Source organism: Gallus gallus, chromosome 8, assembly GCF_016699485.2.
Source record: "Gallus gallus isolate bGalGal1 chromosome 8, bGalGal1.mat.broiler.GRCg7b, whole genome shotgun sequence".
Taxonomy (NCBI): Eukaryota; Metazoa; Chordata; class Aves; order Galliformes; family Phasianidae; genus Gallus; species Gallus gallus.
Genome location: NC_052539.1, coordinates 18,081,502 through 18,102,367, shown reverse-complemented (window position 1 = coordinate 18,102,367; position 20,866 = coordinate 18,081,502).

Below are 20,866 nucleotides of genomic sequence, written 5' to 3'. Positions count from 1 at the left end.
ATTTCATGGTACCTACAATATGCATGGAGATATTTTTGGCAAGATTTTAATATGGCTAAAAGAGAATAAATGCCACTGGAAACTTTTAGAAGATTTTGCATAAGAGTTTTTTGATGTTTTGAAAAAAAAAAATTCAAAGCTCATCACTGAGCTGAGATGGGGTCAAATTACAATTGGGAGATAAATGTTGTATTTGTGCTCCAGGGTACTGACATTTGAAAATGTTCTACTGAATCTGGCTGCGGGACAAAAAGGTTGAGTATGAAGTATCCAGGGCTGTTTCATATGATACTGTCAGTAAGTGCTCCACTAAGGATTTTGCAGTTAATATGCTATGGTGTTTTCTGCCTCACATCTTATCATATTAAACATATGTAGTTAGACCTTAATTCTTCTAAGTTGCTGGTCTGCCACAACATGCCTCTAAAAGCAGTGAGTAGATGGAGATGTCACCAAGTGCTGATGCCACATTCTTGGGGTCTAAATGGACCTTTAGAGACATCCATATCTCCTCACTGACTGCTAGGAGGGTATTGACATTGAAGACAAGCTCAGTTCAGAGGCTAAATATAGCTCTGATGGATCTGTACCCTACACTTTAATAAGGAAAGCTTTCCTCATTCTTTATTCTGCTAAAGCAGTGCTGCAGGCAGGCAAAGGGTTGAGAATCTGTCCCCAAAAGTCTTTGCAATCAATAAATAAGATAAAGCTTTTTGTTAAAGTATGAATCAAAAGCTGTACAAGAAAGTAGATGTGTTGTGTTTTAAGCTGTGTTTTGTGAGATAGTGAAGTCAATGATGGTCACAGATTCTGTGACCATCATGATTCTCCCTTAAATGCCTGGAGGCAGAAGGCGCCTTGAATCTGAGAATAGAAAAGTAATGACTGACAGTAAAAAACAATCCCAGAACAGAGGCATTTACCACAAGACACTCTAGTCCTTCGTCTACAGATTTGTGCTTAGGTACATATTGAATAAGCAAGGTCAGTCTACATTGTCTGTGTCTTCCACTTTTTCATGTTACAGAAATAGATCCCTCTAACCTTCATTCCCCTTAAATAAAAGCCTTCTACATTTTTTCTATTTTATAAGGTTTAAAGAACCACAGTTCTGTGCTTGTATAAACTGCACTAGAAAACTGGAACATGGATGATAAAAGCAAAAAACCCAAAACAAAACAAAAAACAAAAAACCCACCCATGCAAAATATAACATTAATTTCAGTTAAAACAATGTAGCTGCAAGCCTTTGTATAGAATTCAAGGAAAATTGTTCTAGAGAATGTAGCTTGGTGCATTGAATTGGCATCAAATTAATAAAAGAATCGAAGAAAGTGAAGTAACTTGTACACCTCCTATGTCTAGTTTTTTGTTAACTAGACATTTTTTTTTGTTCAGCATTTTGAAAATGTTTTTATCTGTATAAATTATTCCCAAAATCATAGGTTAGCACTGTTAACTAGCCTACTGTATTTCTTGCCCTTGACAAGGAATGGAACATTTTCCAAATGCTGTATTTGTCATATAGTTCAATTACATATATAGAATTCTCTATTCTTGACTAGCATGAAAAAACAAAACACATTGTACCATGTTAAGTGTAGGATTCAGTGACTTTTGACACTCTTGGATTATATAAAAACTATAAATGTACAAAAAAAAATATTTTAACTATGGCTAAGTGTTTGAATTTTCACTCAGTCTAAACTGAAGTGCAGAGAAAGCTCATAAACTCCTAGTTCCAGATGTACAGTTCCAGCTGTGTTTTTAATACAAAGGGGTATAAGATACAGTTACAAGCATTCCTCAGCTACCACACCAAGGGTTTCCTTCAGCAGGAAATGTAGACATACAGACTGGTAAGCAGTCATGGCATCTTGCAGCAAGTCTACTCATCTGTAACTACTGGGATATTGGGATTTTGGAGTTGCTGTAAAGTAGCTGACCTGCAGTACAAAGTCAGAGCCCAACAATGCAGGACTACTCAAAGCCAGTATAAGGCACCTTTTTTTCCCCCCAAAGTACTTTTCAAATCACTATTACCTGTAGATTTAACAGTATTTAAAAATCAGTTTTCTTTTCTGTGTCTCCCACTTGGACCTCTCTTACTTTCAAATGGTGTTTTTTCTTCATGAAGTTAAACTATGGAATTCAGTATCTTTCCATCAGATCTAGAGGCTGTTTTGCCTGACTATACTGACCAAAAAGCCTTTCTCTGGAGAACATTTCCAAAGGCTTCATGTTGATAAACACTTGTTTTGCTTGTCCAGGTTCTACCTGTGGAATTTACTAAACCTACCACTTGGACATAGGTAAATTATTTCACCTTTAAAATTGTACCACATGTCCAAAGCATAACTAAAGATGAAATGTTTTGGGATCTTCCACTTCTTTGAAGCTGCAATTTTGATTATCTGATAGAAGCAATCCGAATATACTTTAACTTGTCTTTCCTAAGTACCTGTAGCAGAATTGCTAAGGAAAGGAGCTTTACTTCAGCATTTATATGGGAACAGAATCTTATAAGTTGTTAATGTCAAAACAATAATTGCTCCAGCACTGAGTATAAAGATTGGTTATTTTCTGGTGTTTCTGATAATGCCTTGGATTAGAGTGCTGCAGTTTGAAAAGACTGTCCTAACTGCTAGCTATCTGTGTACAGTAGACTTCATCACATATGCAACTAGTATGGACACTGTTTTTTTCAAGTGATCCTGCAAGTTCATGGAACCACAGATACAGAAAGGTAAGCATGTAGCCTGCTCTGAGAGTAATGTCTTCTATTTATTTCCATGGAAACTACAACAAGTACAAGATGCACAAGGACATTATTTGATAGAAAAAACTCTCACCTACAAAAACAGTATTTTTCACTATAGTCACCACCATTAGCTATGCATTTTCACCAGTGATGAACAACAGCCTGCATGCTGTGCTCATAAAAAATCTGCATGGCAATCCAGAATGTGGTTCGCCTTTCACATTCCTGTCACCATTGCTGAAATCCACCACCTACCACCTCACCCTGCTGATATCCACTGTTTGGTTTCCATAAAAGTTCAGCAAGCATCAGTGAATGTCAAGTTTTTCTGTATGGACGAATTCAATGACACACTTTTGCTTCATACGCACCTCTATGTCAGATGCCACTTTGTCAGACTGCCCCTCTGCTGCCATCTGTTGCACAGCAACCATATGTAATGGTATATGGGCAGAAAAGTTCAACCTCTACTGCTGTACTACCAAAATCTGCCTCTGATGTCATGGGCCAAATATAATAAAATAAGAAGCAGTAATTTCAGAGCAGCCCTCGTAGACTGTACAGTGTGAGAATAGGTCTTAAGCCAAGACTGATCTCTGACAGACAGGATTTGTTAGACACCAGGTAAGAGCTATTTTGATGACAGAGTCAGACTCCAGCAGCACATGAATGACTCCACTTTCCTGTACTGGTCTTATGCACTGGATAAAAAGTGTCTCCTCTGTCTTGTATAAGAGGCTGATTTGATATCATATTTAGTTAATAGAGCAGAATACTTTGTCAAAGTGAGGAAAGAAAACTATTGTCTCTATGTAGCAGCTGCAGATCAGGGGAGATGACATTTTGTCAGCTATTAAAGGAAATTGTCCCTCAGTGCAGCTGCTAGAGGATTTTCCTGTCTACAGAAGTAAAACCAATAAGTATTGCTAATGTCACCATCACCAAGACACTCACTGAGACTAAACTGCCTCTGTTAGAAAGACTGGATTCAAAGAAAGCTGAAAAATTGGAAAACCTTGCTCAGAAATTTCTGACAAGTGGTTATAAGATAGCAAAAGGCACAGCTGAGAATCTTGTTTTTTGTATGCACTGGAAGAGCACTCAACAGACAAGAGTATGGTCCTTACAAATGGCTCACTAAATGCCTAGTCCTTGAGGAGGAGAAGAGGGAAAATATTTGCTTCTGTAGTCTGTGACAGACTTCACTCGAGCCCTCCTTGGAAATGGTATTTCACAGTCTAAATATGTATAAAAATATATTTATATGGTGCAAAGGTTATATTAACTCCCAAGACAAATTGCTTGTGTTCAGTGATGACCATCAAGGTTACTCTTTGCTACTGATCATTTCACTGCTCTGGAACTCCTTTTAATCAGCCTCATTGTATACAGAACTGCAGACTAAATACTGTATGCACTTCATCTTACTTACTGATACTATGAAACAAAGCAGTTCTTATAAACTGCACAACAGTTTACAAAAAAAGGAAAGAAAAACATGAAAATGAAAAGTAACGATATACTAATTAGCCATGTTGCAATTTTACCAGGAGAAAGAAGCAGATGCTCTCCATTCTCTAGATAGATGGCAGAGGATTAATGACTGAACAAGTCAATATCTTTTTAGCAATAATAATTAAAATATAGAAACTCATCTCTCCTTTTTTTTTCTTAATATTGCAGTTATTGCTTTTGTCAAAGTGAAATGCCCCACTACCATATAAAATTTTCCTAAATTCATAGTGTCTTATTGTCTATGTCCCATTTATACATCTTATTTTACTATTTCCTTCTGTTGTTGCTAACAGTGATGCAGTTCTAAGTATTTGTCAATTATCAACACTGCAACCACTCAGCCCTCCCATCCTGCTCACAACAGTAGGCCTGTTAAAACACCAGTGATTTGCCTTCCTTTTATCATTTGCAGGGATATTGTTTTTTCTCTGGCTGTGCTAATTCTTTTGCCAGTACTACTGTCTGCAGCAACGAGTTTGCAGTGCTGGTGTATTTTAGGAGAGGATTTTTGAAACCCTTAAGCTCTACCCTTGTTCAACCATGTTTAGCATCTGAAAAGACAAAATCAAAGAAAAAGATCTGCTAAAAGATTTTATTTATTCTGTTTGGCTTAGAGACAGACAGTAGCTCTAGCACTATCAGTGATGCTAATAATTTGACAAAAGAAAGTTTGCTTCATCCGGCTCCTGTTTTGTTTACAGAGTTCAACATTTCTTTCACATGACAGAAACACTTTCTTTGTATAATGTCAATGACTACAACTTATGAGTGAGCACAGAAAAATGATCTACTGTGGATAGCCTTCCTTTTCTTGGAGAGAATCCAGAGTGACAGTTTTCATTCTTTGGAATATTATATTAAAAAACAGTGGACCAGTCTTATTCACACATGCTAGCATAGCCTCACTATCTGTACAAGAGCAGCAATTTCCATTTTGCTTATCTCTACTTTAAATACAACATATTGCATGGGGCCCATTATTTCTAGTTGTTTCCATTTTTTTTCCAGTTTTCTCAGCTTTTCATTCTACACTAGACATCCACTTGAACGATATAAGCCATCTGTAGTTTATAAAACACCTTTAAGCTATTGTTTTAAAGTTTTATACCTTTTAATGTTTTCCTATTTATTTCCTGCTGATATCAACACATATGCTGCCAAAAGCAATCTTTAGTGGATACTAACATATTCATATTGAACATTTGATCCAGAAATTTTGCAGATAATAAGCAGAGGGAACATCTGTGAGAAGCAGATAATTTTTAATATTTATGGATAGCTCACATCCACGTTGTAATCCTTAATACGGGATTGTGTTTGTAAGTCTCTCTACAATTTAAGTCATTTTTCTATATTCCCATCAAGGTAAGGTAATGAAGGGGCAGTGATTTTGATGATGCTACACCAACATGTTTATTAATTAACGTTGGAGAATGACTCCAATCATTACTTGAATGAAATCCAGACAAAGAGAATATCTGTAAAAACTGTAAAATTTTAATACTTTTATGATGCTTTTTAAAAAAGAACAATGCATTCTGGTAGCATATCTATATTGCAGAATAAAAGTACAAAGCCAGAATAATTAACTCTCTTTTGAATTTCCAAATAAACACTCTTTATATTATATAAAACATAAAAAGCAACAATGTGCTCCAAGCAGTGTCTGAGCATTATTAATGATTTACAGATGCTGTGTCTTTATTGGTAATTCGGTCAGCTGATGAAGCTCTTCCTTCTCCAATGGTTTGAAATCCCATACTATTATTTTATTTGGTTTATAAAGCTCATCCACTTGAAGTGAAGACACTTTGGGATTGAAATTTTCTCTTACAGACATAAATGAGTAACCAAGGATTCAGAAATCTGGCTCATGAAGATGTTGTAGATGTGGAAAGGCAGAGCTAGATTGCTAGTCATTAATTTATTGTCACATTAAGTTTGCATGGGTTTGTAAGCATACAGAGGCTATACATCATAAATGTCTCATCTATATTTTATTCCTGCTTTCAACAACCAAAAGTGTACCTAATATTAACCTCTTCCTTGTCACTTATGGACACTGATGACAACTGTCCCACCTTTGATACCTATTAACTTTGTTTCGGTAATAAGAGCAACACTTCATCTTTGACTAAGACATTGACCTCTAAATATTTTAAAAAATTAAGTATGCATCAAAAAACTGTCTGCAGCATGCAAATCCTATTTCATGATAGCCCTCAAGCTTTTACCTCCTTGTAGGTCTCTACTTTAATTAAATGTATTCAATATAAACCTTCTGATAAAATTTGAAGGATTCTGATCAAAAGAAGTGTGGTCAGACTCTCTTACTCAGTTGTTGACTGTAGCAATTAAGGATAGCTTTTTGTGCTCAGGGCATGTTTATGGTCTTTTGTCAGACACATTGCCAGAATTAGCCTAGAACTGAGTTAGTATTCAAAGCAAAATTTCATCTGTTTTGGGAAAGAAAAAAAAAAATCACATTCTGATGTTGCAATTACTCTTTATCCTTGCCTGTCAACTGGGATAGACAATAGGGAAGTTGTTTTATCAATCTAACAGATTGATAAGAAGAACCAGCTCATTCACGAACAAAATTGTGTATGGTTAAAATTCTTGCAGGTGAAAGTGAAGCCAGCTGCCTTCTGTATCACTGCATTTTCTGATCAGCAATAGTGAAAAGGAATGCACAAACTTAGGGCTTCCCATTACTTGTTACTGTGCCCAAGTCTTCTGTTTTATTTAAAGTAGTGTTATTTCCAACCGTTCTCAGACTGAAAGTCATAATGAAACACAGATATTAGCAATAAAAACAAACAAATAAATAGAAACATAAAAAAAAAACACCTACAAGCAGTAAAGAATTCACTGAAGCAAGAGTGCCATGTAGTGTAAACTTTATCTATTCAAGTTGATAATTGTGAAAACGTGCTGATCCTTGCTGAATCATTCTATAGTGAAACAGACATACTGCTTTATAGATCAATATTGACTTCTAAAAAAACAAATGGATGTAGTCAAATTTTCTCCTTTTTAAGAAATATTTCAGTGTTTCAATAAAGGAAGGTGGCTGTTGTACAGAAAGTTATCCTGCTGTTGTACAAGCAGGATAACTGACAAAATATTTCTTTCAAGTGGCATTTGCAAAGGTCTGCACATTGGAAACACCAGAAACACAATTAGAATACAGTAGCAAGAATCCAGACTAGAGGAAACAAAGGCTGAGATGCAGTAGAGAGTCTGTACCATGATACAACTTTCCTTCTCAAACACTTAACATCTGCCCTGTCAATCACATGAAGTTTGAGTGGATTAGAAGGATTATCAAAGGCAGTATGCCTCCTATGCTGCTTCAAAGCAAATCAAAATTGGATACACACACTCTTATCCAATGCCAGCATCAATCAGAGTGCGACTGACACTGACACTCCCTGAACCAACTCCAGGAAGTTGCCTTGTTGAGCACAGAACTATGCATCACAAAAATCCCCACACCTATGAGACTCACCTGGACATGAACATTTCTAGTAACAAAAATTCCAGTCAGGTTTGTAAAATACATGACCAAAGCTAAGTTCAATTTTCAGCAAGAATGGCACATACTGAAATACGCCACTCTAAACAAACAGCTGAGATTTCCCAGGGATACCATCTTTTCAAACACCAACCTAACTGGATATTGCTTATCCTAGAAGATCAAATGAGATTCTGCTCCTGGTGGCATATCTCCAAGTAAACATGTGGTACATATAGGAAAAAAAAAACCAAAAAAAAAAAAACAAAGGCACCAGACCTTAGATTCAGACTGCTGCAGAATAGTTGGAGCCTGGTAAATGCATATGAATGTTTACAATGTGTTTCAGCCTTGGCTTCATTTCAGGTTTATTCAGAATTTCTTCCAAAGTTTCAATTCAGTATCAGTATCAGCAGCTCCTCTCTGCATCTCCCTTTCACAAAGATCTCAAAAGACAGACCGAATCTTTAGAAATGTATTCTGACCCTAACCGTTAGTGGGAAACAGAAAGGAGTGCAACCATTTAAAAACTGACAATGAAACAAGCAATTAACATTAAGGGAAAGAGGCAACAAAACGGCTTACGTTAAAGGACAAAATCCTTATGACATCTACAGAAAGCCTACAGTGAAAATTAAACGCCCACACATTCACAAAAATAGCAAAGCCTGTAAAATACTGTTTATAACTCTGAATAATATCAAGAGAATGAAACAAGAAATATTATTACCAAATATTGAAGTCAATCAACATATGGCTGATGTCAAAGATTCAGGCAGTTGAAAATCTAGCTGACTGAAAGTTGCAGTGCAAAAACAAAATGCATTAACAATTACCAGAAGAAATCAAACAATAAATACAATTGAGAAATGTGGAGCTAAAATGCATTGAACCAGGTGGGTTTCTAACGAGCCTATGAGTATCAGCTGCTTCATTGTGCTGTAATTACCACCAGTACAGTTGTCTTACAAAATAATTGTTTCCTTCAATATAGAATTTATACTCAATCCTTATTTCTCTATATAAATGCTTACCCTGGGTTGTGTCTTCAATATGTACTTAGGGGTCGTTACAGATAATGATTCCACTTATGCAACACTATCACATAAACAAACGTGATCCAAGAGGAAGACAGGGTGAAAAGAGAAAAGTTATGTTTCCTTTATATGCAACTTTGACTAATGAATGCTGAACTGGCTATAGTAATCCTAGAAAGAGTTTAGAAGAGATTTACCAGAATGATTCTAACACTGGAAAACAAGCTTTGCTATGTAATACTAAGAAGTTCGATGTATTCAGTTCATTGAGGAAAAGTCAAAGCACTGTGTTTACTGTATATAGGTAGTTACAAATGAAAAAGATATCCAGTACTGGGGAGCTTTCTATATTTGATGGTAAGTACATAAATAATCCAGGAATTAGAAGTTGGACCTTCATTTTTTATTTTGTCTTCCTCAGCACCATGAGATTATTTTCTTGGCTCATCCAGGCATATTTCATCCAATTAATTTCCTACCATTGTAGGGACACTGGGGATTAGTTCCAGTCTTTGCCTATAGCATAGTTAAACCTCATGAGGTCTTAAATTCTTTGGTCTAATGAACACCTTTAAGTTTATCATGAAGCCTTGGTAAAACTTAATGACCTGATATAGATGATCTGAGGGTCCCTTCTGGCTTCAAACTCTAGGAAACTTTGTGATCATTTCAAAAATTGTATTTATTAACCTATGCTGTGCTTGATATATAAGCCACATAGCACAGCTGATCAAAGAGAATTGTGCCCCTTGAGCCAAGAGTCTACTTGAGAGGAAAGAATAAGTGACAGTACTGAAAGTACTTCCATAAATCCATTTATCATGAAGCACTCCATTAAAATGTTACAGTGAAACCTGAACAAGCCTCAATCAAGGTAGATTGGACCCTCAGCCCACAGTCCTGCAAGCAACTAATCCTACAGGAATTCCACACGAGTTCTCGTCTGTCTTTGGCATGAAGTGTGAAAGTACTCATAATTAGTATTTGGGCTTCCAGGAAAGAAACCAAGTCTGTTCTTTTAGTGCTTATACATAAAGGGTTGAGAGCTGAAGTAATGCAGTCACTTATAAAAAAAAACAGCTAGTGGTCCTCTTCAGGAAGAGAGTATTGGGCTTTTCTTTCTTAATATCTGTAAATGAATGCTAAGTACTCTTAGAAAAGAAAGAAGCTGCATTTTCTAGAAAGAAAGAACTGATATCCAGGTCTAAGAGAAGAGACAGCTTGAGAAAGAATAGGTTCTCAGAAAGTGGACCTGAAAAATTCTGGTATGAATTTGCTACTGTCAAAGGCCTAGTAAAAGATCAAGAGGGATACTACAGCAAAGGATTTAAGGAAGCTGGAAAAGTTTCACTAATTCACTATCATTTCATAGTCTATATTAAGTTTTCATTACTTTTTGGGACTAGCAGAACCAATGTAAGAGAGATAGTACTTCTAAAACCAGAAAACTCAAAATAATAATCTAAAGTACGAGTGAAAAGTAATCACACATCATAAATTACATCAAATGAGATGAAATGAAATAAAATGCAAGTACAAGTCTGACTACCAGAGGGTTTCAAGAGAAGCTGGTACGATCTGATGGTGTGTTTTAGTGTGGAAGTTGTCCCCAAAACTGCTTGTGATAAGCAAACACTCTCTCTCTCTCTATTTTTTTTTTTTCCTGAAGTATTTCCACCTTTTCTCCTTTTTGTTTCTGTTCTGGTACTCTCTTAAGTGGTAAAAAAGAAAAGTAATTTCAGGACAAAATGTATTAATTTCTGTCACACTACACCTTAATTATGTCTGTATTGCTACATAAAAGCGAAAGAATCTACTGTGTTCCCTCCTTCTCTATTATTTTTAATTAATTAGCTGGCATACCAATGAGATTCCTTTGCAATACTTACAGGCCACATGTCCTCTCATGCACAATAAGTGAAGGCAGGCAAAGGAATAAAGATATTAGCACTACATTATTTCATACCTGAAACTCCAAATGAATGAAAAATACCACAGAATGTAGCTACATATGGAAAACTGTATTTGCGTGAAAAATATTTATTTACCAGTTTGTAATTCTGAGAAAGACAAATTCTTCAGAAAGCATGTCATGTGCTGGTACATGCTATAGCTAGTTTGCATTGACACATACAGAGGGTTTTAGAAATTTTATATTTGGAATCTAATCTAATTGATAATATACATATTTAGTGAAACAGAAGATTAAATGGAACAAGGAACAACTATAATGTTCAACATGCAGCTCTGTTTATTACTCAGTGCATACAGTGCATATACTGTTTTTTTTTTGTTTGTTTGTTTGTTTGTTTTAAGGCAAATGTAGCTCTTCAGAAAGGCATGTAAGGTAAATTTCTCTGCTCAAATCTTTTCCTTACAGTTACAATGCATTCACAGTAACAAAAAAGTAATAGATTAAAAAAAACAAACAAACAACAACAACAACAACAACAAAAAGACTTTTGGAGGAAAAAGAAAAGTATGTTGTTTTTTCTTTTTATGGAACATTCTTTTTCCTATCAAGTAGGTACGTAATAGGCATAACATTGAAGATTCTTGACAGGATGAATGTGGGGATACTGCTAGTATGTAACGTGCATGTAATTTATTAAGGTGCTTGCCATACAAGTAGTTTGCTAAAATTACTGTCCTGAAAGCCACTGCTAAACTTTTATGTTATACTATATGCTGGTGGATTTAAGTAGCCTGCCTGATCCGTATGTTTTCTATATACTTTATAGTTGTGCTCCTATACTTGTCTATAAATGTCCTTATTTACTAGGATTGAATAGATTATATATCATGTTAATCCCTTTTTATAAAGGGATTTGATAAAATAAGCCACCTGTTCTAATTCTCTATTTGCTGGGTTTCAGTTGCTCAAACACTACATTTGCAGCATGCCAGGATGCTAATATAAAACAAATAAAATGTAAGCATTATTTTTTAACCACAAATTTTTACATGACAAATCAACGACAATTACCCGTGAAATATATATTAATCTATTTATATTTACTGTCCACACTTCAGAAAGTGTCAGTCTACTCAAACAAAAGTATATCAATAGCTAGCCTTCATCATTTATGCTTAACTGAAGTTTATGTAAAATGCATGTTTGCGTGGCTTTGGTTTCGAAATTTAAACCCATCAAAACTCACCAATGTTTATCTGGTGTGAACTTAAAAACACTCAAGACAAATATAAACAGTTATTTGTACTAATGGTTTCTCTCCTATGTTAACAGACATTCTTATATTAAAAGAAAACTATATTAATATAATGTATATATATATCAATATGATGGTTTCGAGATCTCAATATGCTTGTATATTTAGTTGGTCTTTAACCTACACTGTACCATGAGCCTACTTCAAATACTTGCTATAGTATTTTTGAGCTGGTGAAAAACACATAAAACTTAAATACACGAACCCCAAAGTGTTACTGCATGTGTTTACTTAATGTAAAATCTATGTAATAAATACCTACTTTTCCTTTCAGAGTTGTTAAATAGATACAATTTTATTATTTGCCATGTGATCAGTAGAGATTAAATATCTTAATAAGACTACATTAAAATCATCAGGTATTTATAATACTCATTGAAAATTCTTGTAAAAAAAATAATGTCACTATTTATAGCTCTCCTCAGACTACAATGTTTCTGAAATAGACTGAACCTCCACTGTCACTAGCAACAATTTGAGAACAGGATTATCTAATTTGCTGGAAAGTCAAGTACAGTAGAGAAGTCTAATAGATGGTCAATTAATCAGTTAGTAGATAGACAACTGTGTGAGTGAAGTGTAAGAAAGCAAAACAGTCTTATCTTCTCCAAGCAACAACAAATTCCAGATACTTAACAGTTCATCTTTTTATCAGTTACCCAAACAAAGATGCATGCAAAATGATCTCCATTCATGAAACAACGTTCATTCCAACACTATGCAGGAGCATTTATAGAATATAATTTTTGTGATCTTTTGTCTTTGAAATATTGAGTAAATGATGATAGCTTCTTAGTATGAAGTTTTCCCATGCTTTTCTGTCCTCATTTCAAAGAATACTGAATATTATATAAATTATAATAGGGAGGTAACTGAGAGCCAGGGTTTCTTATTAAACTATCAGTTCTGAGAGAAATTTGAACTTCAAAAATTCCTTTATTCTATGTTTATTGTGTATGTGGATCAAAAAAAGAGAACTATCTGTGAAAAAGTGGTCTTTGAATAAGACAGCATGAATTCTCTTACACACAAGGTACACACCCAAATTAGAAACCTATGGGAAGATTAACGGATAGACTTTCATATCCTGCAAGTTTTCTAAAGAGGAGCTAAGTTTTAAAAATAGATATTGAGATAAATATTCTAAGAAGAAAAAATGCCATTTGTGAGAAACATTATTTGCAATTGATGAAAATACATTTTTCCTGTTTTATTTATGTCACATAGACACTATTTCACAAAATCCACAGTAGCAATAACTGCTTAGCAACAGATCAGGGAGGATTCATGTTAAAGGATGCATTCACAAGCACCACAAACTAAACAATTTGCATAAACAAAACCAAAACAATCTATCTCACAACTGCACAAAAGAAAAAGAAAAAACAAAAACAAACAAACAAACAAACAAAAAAAAACACCAAATCAAACCAAACCAAACAAAGAACTTGGATGTTACTGCTTACTTATCACCAACAAAAATATTTTATTTGTTTATTTATTTATTTATTCTTTTAAATAGGGAGAAACAGCTGGTCAGAGAGTGAAGAATGCTGTAGTCTATGCAATGCAGGTCTACTGGCTATAAACTATTAAATCCATGGTGTAACTTCATGAGACTAAGTGAAGCAGAATGTAATTTTTCAGTGGCATAAATGGATGCCATTTCAAATCATTCATTAGTGAATTACTATTTTAGGGTTTGGAAAAGGATAGAATATCTGGTCTGCAAAGGTAGGGCTTGTGTTACAGAAATTCATATTTGTTTATTCAGCTAGTAAAATACTACCCTTTTAGTGACAGTCTTTCTGATGTGCTCTATGGATATCTGTACATACCATAATTTAAGAAAGGAAGGGGATAAGGAATCAAGGTAAATATGAGAAGCAATATGGTGAAGAGTAATGTGTATTTCTCCCCTTGTCATCATTACTGTATCACAGAATGGCAGAGTATAGCTGCACGCATATTTATCTAGATTTTGTTTTCACTGAAATAGGGAGTGGTGGACAACTGAGATCATAAAATGCTGTTTTCTGTTTGTTTGTTTGTTTGTCTCTTTGTTTAAATACAGCATCTACTGAATAACTTCTCAGATACATTCCTCTTTAACAGTCCGCAAATATGCTTGCTTTTCAGCTGACCTTGGATACACACAGACCCCAAATAACCAGAGTGGCTTTCACTTCTTGACAGCTGGCCAACCAGTATGCAACATTCCCTTCACACATTAATTCTTCTGATACATTCACCTAAGTAGTGGGATTGCAAGATGATAAAGGACACTCTCCACTTACATATACCTAAACAAATAAAATTATTCACTTAACCCTGTTACATGAAGTCAGTAGCTGACAGAAATGATCCTGGGTACAACATGAGGCTAGCTGATCTGGACTTGTGAGATTATACAGTGCCTGAAACACTATGATATTCCTCCTTCTGCATGAAATTTCAACGCAGAATGAAAATTGCTTGAGTCAGCTGTTAACAAACTGCTGCTGTTAGCATTCTTCTCTCAGATGAAATCCAGAAATTGGGTATCCCCTCTAACCAGCAAGAATTACAAGAAACAAAATAGTTGTAATTTTTAACTCCTGACACTAGATCGTGGCTTAGGCTTTGGCCTTAGGAGATTCTTCAAAAGGAAAATGTGTGTGATGAGCATTGTTGACAAAGTATCTCTTCATGGATACTGCCACCTTTGTGACTTGTAACCAGCAATGCCTTCTGTGTTTTTCTGAGCAAAATAAATAATCCAATGTATCATTTCTCCTTCAGAAGGTGTCTGCTAAGGCCTAGTAGCCTTGGTTGGCCTAAGAAATTATAGGATATGGACATTTTTATTTTGAAATTCAATAAAACAAAATAACTATTTTAGGTTTTGATACTGACTTCTCAAAAATATCCTCAGAGTGAGACCTGCTGGGTGGCCTTGCTTCAAGCATTTTAATTTTGTTTTAATGTTCTGTTTCCTCCATCCATTCGTAGTTCATGAGAACTTTCTTTTGCTATTGTAGTTTTAAAGACTTAATGTTCCATTGCTCTTTCCTCGAAAGCATAAAATGCAAAAGATGTACAGACCAGGCTTTTCTTTCTTTCTTTCTTTCTTTCTTTTTTTTTATTTAATTAGTTCTACTATTTTTCTCAAGAAAAAAGAGATGAAGTCTGGCATTTTTCATTTGGACACAGTACATTTTTATTGAAAGTGAAAGATAATGGCTTTGGCAGTTCCTTTTAAATCCAATCTACTGCTTAGTGTTCTCACAAAGAAAATTAAGAAACATGGCCACAGTTGGCATTATGTGATAGGGTTCATTTTTCTTCTATTGAGGACGCAGACAGTGGCTGGCATTTCTCAATTAGGTCCTCTTTTCTCCTATTGATAATGAATTCTTTTATGTGGCTTTCACTTTTAACTGCTCTATAACATAGAGTGCTGAATACAGTAAGTCTGATAATTAAGCTGATAATGTGCATAGCTATTTGTTGTCATTTCAGACTATTTCCTGTGATTGCAAATGACACTACTGTTTGTTCTAACATGTATATATGGGAAACTGGGATTTATGTGTACAACACTCGATAAAATCATTCCTTCACCTTAACAAAGACATAAATAAAAAATGACTAATTTTTCCCACTGTTAGCAAATAATTTTACAGGCAATTAAATTACACCAGTGAATAGATTAATCAAATTTATTGTGAATCAATATAATTGTTTTCACTATGTTTTATGTTGCAGCAAAATATATCAACTTGAGATGTACACATAATAAAATACCTACTAGCCATTTTTTATCAGTGGCTATTATTGAATTAACCCACTTTTCATGGATAATCAATCCACAATAATTCGGCTTGGATGTTCATTAACCAGATTAGACATGTATGCACACACAAATTGTCTTTCTAATAAGAAAATTACTAGAAGCAAATGAAACTGACTACACTGATTTTGCCTAATTTTTCTGTAAAAATAGGAGGAATAAAAGAGCTATGCTGAAATTTTAAAATTCAAAGCATTTTTCTGAGCTTCTGTAACATCTGTTTTACACGTTTATGCATCTGTTCTGATACATATGTTTCTTTTCAAATTTTGATCTAATGGCAAACAAAGACTGAAAGAATAACAACAAACTTGGAAGGAAGTTTGTTATGAGATCTAATTGAACAAGTATCTCTCTCTCTCTCTCTCTCTTTTTTTTTTTTTAAACTTGCATGGTTAATTTAAAGCGTTTTCGAAGTACTAAATCATTTTATTTTGGCCAAGCAATGCAATTATCTGCCCTATAAACAATTTTAAAATCTTTCACCAAAGCACATATCATCCTGATAATTCAGGAAAGACCCAGAATTACTTAGTCAATGCTATGATAAGATATCTTAGATCAGTTCAATCTTCCATATTCGAGTAATGCATCATGGCAATTTTGCATTGATGCATCTTTCCTCATAGCCATTATCCTCATCAGAAGGCTAGGGTAAATTCAAATCCTTGTGATGTCCCTCTAGTGAAGTGTTTCCCAGTTAAGCACACTATAGAAATGAACTAAGATGACATTTTATTACACACTTCAAGATCAAGTTTAAACAACTTTCCCAGCTATGGTAGGAAAATCTCCTACTATTGTTAATCACTATCATATCTGGTCTAAGACTTAAAGTTGCTATCAAAAGTCTATTTGTAACATCAGTTGTATCAAAACAGTCTGAGTTATCAAACCAGTAAGAGATTTGTCTAAATAAAGACTAATCAAACCAGAACAAAATCCAGAGTTATGAAAATACTTTTCTAATAAGGAAACAAATCCTCCAGTAAATGAAAAAAAAGAGAAGAAAAAAAAAAAACCCATCAGGATTGAACTGTGTAATTTTAGGTACTTATAAGCTGAAAAGTTATTGAAGTTTATGCATACTCACTGCAGGGTGAATGAACGTGTGTTGCAGCGGCATTCAAACAACACCTTTTTGGAAGACAAGGTGAAGGATAACCCTTAAGGGCAGAGTTGTGGTCTCTTTTATGACAAAGTAGAAATGTCAATTAAAGTGCAGATGGTATTTCTCTGGAGAGGTGATTATTTTTCATGGATCCTTTTGTAGAGGGATGGGTTAAATACATCAACAAAATTCCACAGTAGCATCATAATTGTAGAAACTATAAGTAACTATAACTCAGAAATATATCCTTCCGAAGAAATTTTGAAAGACAGTTTCTTTACTGTATCAAAATAAAACAAACCACCAAAACTTTTATAATATAAAAGTTATATAATATAAAAATATATAATATATATATAAAAGTTATAAAAAGTTATATGTTGCAATTTCTTAGGTTTTTTAAAAAATCAAATTATCATTATTACTAAACTGTTTGTCTACTATGTTTTTTTTAAAGTACTTATTTTATGAAAATCATTTGTAAAAATGACAGTCAAAAGACTTCTGTTCAACAGAATCCCCACAGATAGTTTATATAAGCTTCGGTATGCTTTCCACTATAAGTACCCCAAGTTATACAGTTCAACAGTTTTGAAATGATATAAAACTTCTTTATTGACCTTTATTGATCAATCTCACTAGACTTTAGTAAACAACTTTGTTTGCAATAAAGCCCATACTCAAATGGTACAGATGAACTAGGGGGTTGAACTAGAAATGTTAAAAAAAAAAAAAAAGCTTCTATTTTTTGTAACTAGTGGCAGTTCGAATTTTGAATATGAATAAATATAAATATTGTTTTAACATTCCTAACTCTTAAAGAGAAAAAAAAAAAATTAAACGTTCTATGTTGGACAGATGAGGTAAATTGAAGTCCTCTTTAGGGCTAAAACTGTGGAGATACTTGTGCATTTCTGTAAAATATCTTCGTATGAAGCTATCCTTCAGAAAACAGGAAAAAAAAGTTTAATTTTGGATATGTGTAATACATAGAAAGAATAAATGTGTTTCTATTTCTGCAAGCAACCTTGCTTCTTCTAGAAATGCTATACCTAAAATTTGGATTGCCCACCATAATGGCATTTATGGGTTTACTTGCTGACTACCTTCTACAGCCCACCAGTCAGAACCCTCACACTCTGGGGAAAATAAATAAATAAATAAATAAATAAATTCACATACACACACACATATATATTTATATATATATTTTATATGTAGACAAATATATAATATAAATATATATATTTCTATGTAGACACTGAAGAAGCAACTCCGTAGACAGAGCCTACATAATTCACAATATAGCTGGGAAAAAAAGTTTGTTTGGAGAAAGCACACACAGAAGTAAAATGTCTGAAGAAAAACATCTTCACAAAAATCTTGTAGCAGCTCTAAAACAAAACTTCAGCCACCATTGCTTCTGTAGTTGAGGGAAGTTTTTCCACAAGGAAAACAAGAGAGCCCACAGCTCATTTAATTTCTTATATTAATTCAGAAATATCCCTGCAGATCTAGTGGAGACATGTTAAGGACAGACTTTTAAAGTTATACAGGTACTGAATGCCCCAAGGAATTTTGTATAAGAATACCCTATCATTTTCCTGGTAATTACATTCACAGGCAGGCTACGGAAATATGTGAAGAGAGAAAATATCTACAAATAGACTTTAGAAGCTAGAAATCCAAGCTGATATCTCAAAAGGAGTACAGCTGACTCTGTTCAGGAGCATTTAGCTCTTCTAAAACTGGCTGGAGGACCACAAAGATGATAAAGGGCCAGGAGCATCTCCCATATGAGGAGAGTCTGAGTAACCTGGGTCTGTTCAGGCTGGGAAAAGAAGACTGAGAGAGGATCTGATTAATGTTTATAAATACCTAAAAGGAGATGGTAGGCAAATGGATGAGTCCGGGCTCTTCCCAGTGAGGTTTTGATCTGGAACAGGCTACCCAGTGAGGTTGTGGAGTCTCCTTCTGTGGAGATATTCAAGACCCATCTGGATGCCTACCTGTGTGACCTATTGTAGGGAACCTGTTTTAGCAGGGGGGTTGAACTTGATAATATCTTGAAGTCCCCTTCCAAACCCTGCACTTCTGTGATTAGGTATGCAGCTAATGCTGCAATCATACTGCTAAAGCTATTCCGGTTAGTATACATTAATAGCTGTTGGAACAGGCGATCACATCCCAGGTGACTGTTTTGACACTCGACCTCCTGGAATAGGTGGGAGCTGGGTTTCATATTAAATGTCCATCTCATGAAAAAGACATTAGTATTCCACTGAACTGGAAACAAAGCCTTAATCAGATTGAACAGATTAACTTTTGGATTATAGACTTTATATAACTTCCGTAGATGCTTTATTATTTCCAATCTCTTTTATAGAGTGCCTTAGCTGTAAGAAGGGAGATTTCAGGTGTCACAGCTTACAATGGTTTATTACCAGCTAGTAGTTAAGACATTTTTTTCTAAAAATAAGGGAGACAGCCTTGAACTGCTTCTCGTTACAGAATCTAAAATTTAGGTCTTGTGAGACCTGTAACTAATCGTATCATCTAATAAGTGGCCCCAGTAGTTCTTAGCATTTTTGGTCAGAAGAAGGTGATCTGAGGAACTATTCCTTCTGTAGGACTTTTTATGGTTGTTTGCTGCTTCGTAAGACAAGTTTGGACCAAACCACTTCAAAAACTTGGTATTTCTGTATTTATTTTCCTTTGTAATGTAAAAGTAGAAATGGGTAGAAAAAATCCATTAAGTATACCTAAAATATATCTTTCCTACCTTTATTAACTGACTGTGTTTGGGAAGAATTTCAACTGAATAAAGAAGCATGTCAAAACAGAAGAAAATATTTTAAGAGGAAGTCTACACTTAGGCTGAACAGATATTTAAACCAAGCCTTCAAGCTTCATAGTGGAAAAGTTACAACATAGAAAAAATAATCAAAAGATTAAAATATTCTGTGACCTGAAGAACTGAAAAATTGCTTAAGAGTCTTACAGTTGTGTTAATTTTCAGGATAAACTACTCTTAAATCCTGAAATAACAAAAACTAACAAAAACGTTCTGATAGGAGAGCAATGAATGGCTAGTGAAATGAAGCAGCAGCTAATTTTGCAAAATCAGTGGTAGCTTGAATTCGGCCTTGCTACCCAGCAGGACAGGTGATAAGATCTCAGGACTTGATGCTCCCATGCTGTGTGTAAGTTGTTGCTGCAGAAGGGAGTGAAGCAACCAGCTGGCCCAGTAGCTGCTCAACAAACCACCAAAGTGGACTGTAAAATGCAGGTGTATTTTTTAAGTTATTCCCACTGATCAAAATTCTTAAATTACTTTTGTTTTATTTTATTTTTAATTAAATAGTGCCTGTTTCAGTAATGGATTCAAGGTTTGATTAGAGAAAATAGCACTGCTAAGCAACAGAATATCTCAGGTTTCTAGGCCAGGCCTCACAGCAGTTTTTATCAGTTGTGTTTTTAAATTTGAATCTGGCCCTTTTTTGCTACTTGAAGTAGCCAAACTGTAATAGGAAAATTCAGGACCTGATTAGAAATACTAAATAGATCTACATAACTATAAATAAGGAATTTTGAAGTTATCAAAGATAAGTTCTGGATAACATTTTTGGACCTAACATAAATTTCAACCATTGCACTTTGTGCACTTTTGATCCCCATTCTATCAGTCTCCAGTTTCATTCACAACTCCTGAACCTTTTCTAACTCAGCCTTCTTTTCCAGGTGATGACATTCTCATTCTTCCTTATCAATTAAAACCAAGGAAACATCAAATCTAGCAGGGAAATATAGAGTCTTTCAAAAAAGAAAAGGCAACTGAACACCCAGTTACTTTTCAAAGTCCA